The 6,793-nt window shown below is 34.8% G+C and overlaps 1 long non-coding RNA gene across 1 annotated transcript; it reads right to left on the bottom strand.

Annotated features, from left to right (window-relative positions):
- Positions 1-5,762, bottom strand: LOC127881157 (uncharacterized). The gene is made up of 4 exons (XR_008049939.1): positions 5,642-5,762; positions 4,953-5,064; positions 2,216-2,296; positions 1-659 (listed from the first exon to the last, which is right to left on the bottom strand). It is a non-coding gene; the product is annotated as an uncharacterized LOC127881157 (long non-coding RNA).
- Between the last annotated feature and the right edge of the window lie 1,031 nt (positions 5,763-6,793).

The raw sequence follows: 6,793 nt of genomic DNA, 5'->3' as shown, positions 1-6,793 counted from the left end.
TTCAAATTATGGACATTTTATTCTGTTAATAATGCTATCTTTCTAACATTACAAATCAATAAAGCATGCTTAACAATAGCAGAACTCTTTTGACTTTTAATTATCTTTTCCAGTCTTTAAATCTTTACAAAATTCATTGTCCCACTAACACCATCCTATAAAACAGGTTATGGCTTCCAATTGTTAATCAACTATAAAGCATGAACAAAGGCACAAATATCGCAGTATCTTTTGCAAATGATACAAATGTCCATGGCCTCGATACTGAACAAAAAGCAAGATTTTTTGTCAGGCGGTAAGCTGAATCCTCGAGAACATTCGAAAAATGTCCATTTAATGCGCCACTGGGCCGTTCCTATTTAAATGGGCTGCATGCACAGAACTTGGCCATCCAGGTCATATGTCCAAACATTTCAAGTTACTGTCACAGACTGCTTGAAGAACTAAACTGCTGATAAACAAGGACCTATGCTCAGATGTTGAAGCAGGACATGCACTGTGGGTTCCATCAACAGTCCAATCATTCTACATCATTCATGAAATTCATAGGCAATGATCTTCAGCTCATGACGAGATTCTGGAAATCTGAAGTACCAGGTACTGCTCCATCATTGCTGACAAGACTCTACATGTTGAAATGACTGTGTAATGTTGAGTCCCTGAAATACAAAAGTAAAATTCATGCTAGAGTTTAGCCATATTAATTATGCTTGATTGCATTGAAAGCTTTATGCTTATTAAGACATTCTAGAGTCCGTTTTCTGGGAGTAATCAGTACTTTGTATATATGAAGATAAAGAGGCCGCTAATAAACAGGGTTGAACCCAAAATGTTCCCATCACTAGGTGAACACCATATCCACTACGCCAGCCTGACAAAGTAAATGAAGTGAAGCTTCTAAGTTATGTCTCATTTGATTGTTAACAAGAGCACCGCCCTGCGGGTTCAGACCTCTCATCTATTTTTTTTAAAGTTGAAGGGACCTATCTCAATACTTCAATCACAAAGGAGGGAGAGGTGGGGTGGAAAAGGGTGTATAGTGTGGTGGTGTGGTCATTTATTACACTATCTTCCAAAAATGAAAAAATGATAAAAATAAATATTTGTGTTTTTTAGCCATGTTTAAAAAAAAATGGGCATGGGGTATAGTGTGAGGGTGTGGTCATTTATTAGATGATCTTTCACAATGAAAAAAAAAGTACTTTTTTCTTTTTTTGGGGGGGGGGGGCGTGGGGGATGGTTTGGGTGGAGTCTATTGTGGTATGTCAGATAAGAGTTGCTTTGTAACGCTTGTAAAGAAGTTATGGAAATTTTAGCAAAATTTAATAATTTCACCTTGAGAGTCATGGTCATTCAAAGGTCAAGGTAAAATTCAACTTGCCAGCTACAGTAACTTATGATAGCATGACAGTATTTGAAGTTTGAAAGCAATAGCCTTGATACTTGAGAAGTAAAGTAGATCAAAACACAAAATTTAACCATATATTCAAAGTTACTAAGTAAGAAAAGGACCATAATTCTGTCAAAATGACAACCAGAGTTATTCAACTTGTCCTGTACTGTCCCCTTATGATAATTTGCGAGTGTTCCAAGTATGAAAGCAATATCTATGATACTTTAGGAGTAAAGTGGACCAAAACACAAAACTTAAGCAAATTTTCCATTTTCTAAGAATAAAAAGGGCACATAATACTTTCAAAATGCCAGTCAGAGTTACATAACTTTGTCTGCACAGTCCCTTTATGATAGTAAGTGTTGCAAGTATGAAAGCAATAGCTTTGATACTGTAGGAATAAAGTGGACCTTAACACAAAACTTAACCAAATTTTCAATTTTCTAAGTATAAAAAGGGCACATAATTCTGTCAAAATGCACGCCAGAGTTATCTAACTTTGCCTGCCAAGTCCCCTCATGGTAGTAAGTAAATAAGTTTTATACTTGATACTTTATGAGAAAAGTGGACCTAAACACAAAACTTAACCGGACGCCGACACCGACGCAGACGCCAAGATGATGACAATATCTCTTTTTTTTTCAAAAAAAAAAGATGAGCTTATAAATAAAATGTTACATATTGCAAACTTGATTACACGATTTTTCATAAATACTCTTTCAGCTTTTTATTTATATATGAAGGCTAGGGTCACTTTCTGCGAGCCTTACAAAAAAACTAACCATATTTGCAATTGTCAAGACTCCTTCACATACAATTTACCTTTGCTTATTCCAATATCCTTTTGCCAACCAACATTGTGCGGTCACGTACCATACATGGTTCCACAGTTGTACAGAATTCCTACAAAATAAATGAAGTATACATTTACAATTCAAATTTCTTTTCAAAGAATGTGTAGGTAACTAAATTCCCAATACATTACTTTAATGTCATAAAATAATTTTCAAACAAGGGCTGTTTGTAAAACATGCATGCCCCCCATATGGATTGTCAATTGTTGTGGCAGCCATTGTGTGAATACGTTTTTTGGCACTGTGACCTTGACCTTTGACCTAGTGACCTGAAAGTCAATAGGGGTCATCTGCGAGTCATTATCTATGTACCTATGAAGTTTCATGATCCTAGGCATAAGTTCTTGAGTTATCATCCGGAAACCATTTTACTTTTTTGGGTCACCGTGACCTTGACCTTCGACTTAGTGACCTCAAAATCAATAGGGGTCATCTGCGAGTCATGATCAATGTACCTATGAAGTTTCATGATCCTAGGCATAAGCGTTCTTGAGTTATCATCGGGAAACCATTTTACTATTTAGGGTCACCGTGACCTTGACCTAGTGACCTGAAAATCAATAGGGGTCATCTTCGAGTCATGATCAATGTACCTATGAAGTTTCATGATCCTAGGCAAAATCGTTCTTGGGTTATCATCCGGAAACCATCTGGTGGACAGACATATGGACATTCGGACCGACATGTGCAAAACAATAAACCTGCTCTTCTTCGGAGGGGGCATAAATATTTAACAGATATTTAACAAAAATTAACTTGATTCATCAAATTAATCAGTATCGAATAATAGACCAGTTTCACAATATGAACACCGATACTATTTTTATATATCAATCATATCACCTGACGCGTTGAATTGCAGAACAAGGCTGAACGTGGAACTGCATTTTCTTTTGCTATGCAAAATGCGTTGAATATCAAGATTTTAATGCGCACTGACACTGGTTACAAATAAGTCAAACATATGAATACAGACAACCATCACATGTCATGCTGTGTTAAGTAAAAAAATTGATAAGTAATTCAAATATAAAAATTATAACACCTAAATAATGATTCAAGGACATAAGTTATGTACTATTAGTGTATATTAATGAATTATATTTAATCTTTATAAATAACAATAGATGTGTTCATCAGAAACACAATGCCCACTACTGCGCCGCTTTTAATTATACATATATTTTTTTAACCTTTTACCTTGAAGGACGACCTTGACCTTGAACTTCCACCACTCAAAATGTGCAGCTTCATGAGATACACATGCATGCCAAATATCAAGTTGCTATCTTCCATGCTGCAAAAGTAATGGCCAACGTTAATTTTTTTCCGGACAGACGGACAGACTGACTGACTGACGGACAGTTCAACTGCTATATGCCACCCTTCCAGGGGCATACAATTTCCAGTTACCCATAAGCATCAGAGTAAATGTGGTCTGAAGACTAAACATCGATTATTGCACAAATCGAAGTCATAAATTAGCAGTATACAATACTAAGTATTGTAAGACTACAATTTTCAAAGGTAGGATGTGTACAATTTCATGAATTATAGAACGTGTAAGAGTTGAATCAAGCATCAGACAAAGTCCTATCAAATAGAAGAAAATGACACAAATGTTTAGCATTAAATTTTTGAAATATTAAAAATATATAGGTATAAAGCACTTTATAATTATGATAAAACTGGCTAATATGTATACAGTATTTAGTTTCTGACAATCTTTTTGGACAGATGACTTTCAATGTTGACAATATCTTTTATGTTCAGTAAAAGCAACAAGTGAGTATTTGGCGTTAAATTATTCCAAGAAACGGCTACGCAATGCTACAACCATGAGACGCCATGGTCACATGGAGGTGTCATTAATTGTGTTAAATGACCAGATGACCAGATATCTACAACATGTGGTTTATGACATCACGTTGTTATTTAGTATTTGTCTGCACAGTATCTGATCATAAAGAGGTTATGGGTTTGTGCTGAATACAGGGGAATTTAAACGCAAGATCTATCAATAAATAAAATAATTGATTAATCGCCCAAATAATGCGCAAACAAAGAGTGTCAGATAATCCAATAAGTTTTAGACTGTCAATTTACACACACTAAGAATTGAAAGCCATACTTGGAGTGTCAGAGTTTGTGCAAAAAAAAAGAATACAAACAAGAATACAAACAAGTACTTTAATCAAGAAAATGTATTTCATATATTGGCACTTAAAATGGAAAGTATATATTAAGTAATTAATGGCTATTTCTGACGAAGTCAACTTGTGTTGGCAATATCATTAAGGAGATCTAGCTGAATGTTCAAAAGCAGAGTGATATTGCGATGCACTATTAGAAATCTCTACACGTTCAGCCTCATTCTGGAATTCTGCAATCATTTGACTACCTGCTATATTGGGTTATTGTGAAAAGGGTCTATTCACTCATAAATACTTTAAAGAAGTAAGATTTTCCATCACTCTACAACTGTTGGGCTTTCTTAAAGGAAGTTTGGGAGTAAAATAAATCTACTCCAAGTTTTTATCACAAAAAACTTCCAACAAGTGGAGAATTAGCCGCATTTAGTGGATGATTTAGAAACATGATTAATTTAAATTAGATCTACATGTAATAGCTATTGAAAAGTTAAGTTATCCAGTTATTCTTGCTGCAATGTGGATAAGAATAATACAAACCAATAGCTGACAAACCTGATATCAGTGATATGTTGACCTTTGAAGTCGAAATTGAGACCTGAAATCTGTCTGTATAGAGAGGCACAATTTGTTTGGCATATCTTCAACCATTACTGGCAACACACACCTACAAAATTTATATATAAATTATATTAAAACATAAATTTATTAATAATTTTATTTATTAATTTATGACGAAATGTTTTAATCTAGGTCAGCTATAACGAAACTAAAAACGGATTAAAAACAATACCTTATTTTAATTAATAGGTTGAAAACAAAAATAAATGTATTAATATATTGACGTTCAACTGAACGAATACAAGACACAAGTACATTACATTACAATAAGTTATTATTTCAGTCGCATTCGGAGAAAACTGGGCTTAGTGCATGTGCGTAAAGTGTCATCCCAGATTAGCGTAAGCCTGTGCAGTCCGCACAGGCTAATCAGGGACGACACTTTCCGCATAAACTTCATTTTCGGTAAGGAGGGACTTCCTTGAAATTGAAAATACCATAAAAGCGGAAAGTGTAATCCCTGATTAGCATGTGCGGACTGCACAGGCTAATCTGCGATGACACTATACGCACATGCATTAAGCCCAGTTTTCTCAGAACGCGGCTCATTTAATTAACAATTGTCAACATTATGCATATAATCGGATAGTTTTACACAATATTAAAAAAGTACAAATACAAACCTGGTAATACATGTAAATGATCGTATGCAATACAGTTATTGATCCCAATCTGATCTATTTCCGAATTATCTGCGAATCCATCGAGTAGAAACAATAACCATGCAATTCGCTCCGCCATCTTAAAACGTTATACTTACTGAACGCACTGATTCACTCTGGATCAGCAGACGATTTATTTCATAAATCAATCTCTGGGTTAATGGTCGCCATCTTTCGAACTACTTTCAAAAGTACAACAACAACAATAACAGTAGGTGACAATTTTAATTGCGAAAAGTTGAAAAATTGAGTACATGTGTCACGGTTGTTGAGTGGAATAGTGTTATTTTCAACTGTGTACGAAGCATTTGAACTGGTAGTGGAATAACCGAATTGTTGGTGGAAATGGAATTAAGAAATATATCTAGTAATTCATCATCGTGTAGAATTATCATCAGCATCATTTCTGTGGAACATTGCAATATTCAAAATACAAGTGTTTCATAGCTATGGTGCTTTTGACATAGTTCACTAACCATCAAGACTGAAATGATTCATGCACACAGGTAAAGTAAATAATTGAATTTGTGCAGAATGTTTATTTTTTACAAATTATTATTTAATTTAACCAATTTATTTAGGATAGATTGCACTGAAACTCAAAGTCTAAAGCTTAGTAAGACACTTAAGCCAGTTTTCTGAGAAGAAACAATACTTGTTCAGAGTATAGCAGGCTCATGCGGCCTCTGGTTTATTTATTTGGCCTCGGCCTTTAACCTGGGTCGCTTTGAATACAGGTGTTTAGCCCCCATATCAACAAGGCTTTATCGCCCCTATATGTACTTATTCATATTGTTTAAAGATTTTGAGAACCCTCGCTCAGTGCCAGTGGGGATAAAACAGGGACCTTCTTATAGCTAGATGAATGCATCAAATATTCCAGCAACACTTTATAATCAATAACTTTATAATTGATGATTCTGTTCTTTTAAGTACATTACTTATTTACCAAAACAATGTGAAACACATTTTTATGATCCCAAAGGTGGGCATATAGTGATCGCACTGTCCGTCTGTCTATCCATCACACTTTGCATTTAGGTTTCGAAAAAATGCTCATAACTTCTATGTCGCTTCAGATGTAACATTCATATTTGGTATGCATGTGTATAT

This window comes from Dreissena polymorpha, chromosome 1 (assembly GCF_020536995.1).
Source record: "Dreissena polymorpha isolate Duluth1 chromosome 1, UMN_Dpol_1.0, whole genome shotgun sequence".
NCBI lineage: Eukaryota > Metazoa > Mollusca > Bivalvia > Myida > Dreissenidae > Dreissena > Dreissena polymorpha.
This window is presented reverse-complemented; position numbering and strand designations above follow the sequence as displayed.